Consider the following 543-nt stretch of genomic DNA (forward strand, 5'->3'; position numbering starts at 1 on the left):
GGGGGGGCGGGGGTTGCAGACTCCCCAGTTCCCCACTGCCCCCTCCCTGCTCCGCCAGCACATCAGGATCGCAGCCTTCCCCTCGCTGCCAGTCGGAAAGGTTAACAACAAAAGGGTAACAAGGTTAAACCACAAAGCCCTGGCTGATAACAGCCCTTTCAGGCAGCTGCACTGAAATTAATCTGAAACTTCGAGTAATTAGATAAGATAAGGACGTGTGCATGCTCGTGCAGGCACACGCTGACCCTGGGACACCCATTCCACAAAGGAGGTGGAGGATCACAGGCTTCATTAAACTGGATCAGGTTATTTGTTCGCCCAGTCTGGTGCTGCAGCACTGAAAGTACATTTCCAGCCCCTTTATTCATCTTGCTCGATATCCTTGGATAGTGCACTGACTTGCCCTTTTGTCCTCTCTTCCCGGTACTGTAGCTCCTGCCAATTCAGAGCAGACTCTAATTCTCGCTTTTTCAGAGCAGATGCTAGTCCATCCATTTCTGTATCACAGCTCCTGCCATTCCAGGGCAAATTGTTGGGCCACTG

This window comes from Charadrius vociferus, unplaced genomic scaffold (assembly GCF_000708025.1).
Source record: "Charadrius vociferus isolate BGI_N301 unplaced genomic scaffold, ASM70802v2 scaffold509, whole genome shotgun sequence".
Lineage (NCBI taxonomy): Eukaryota > Metazoa > Chordata > Aves > Charadriiformes > Charadriidae > Charadrius > Charadrius vociferus.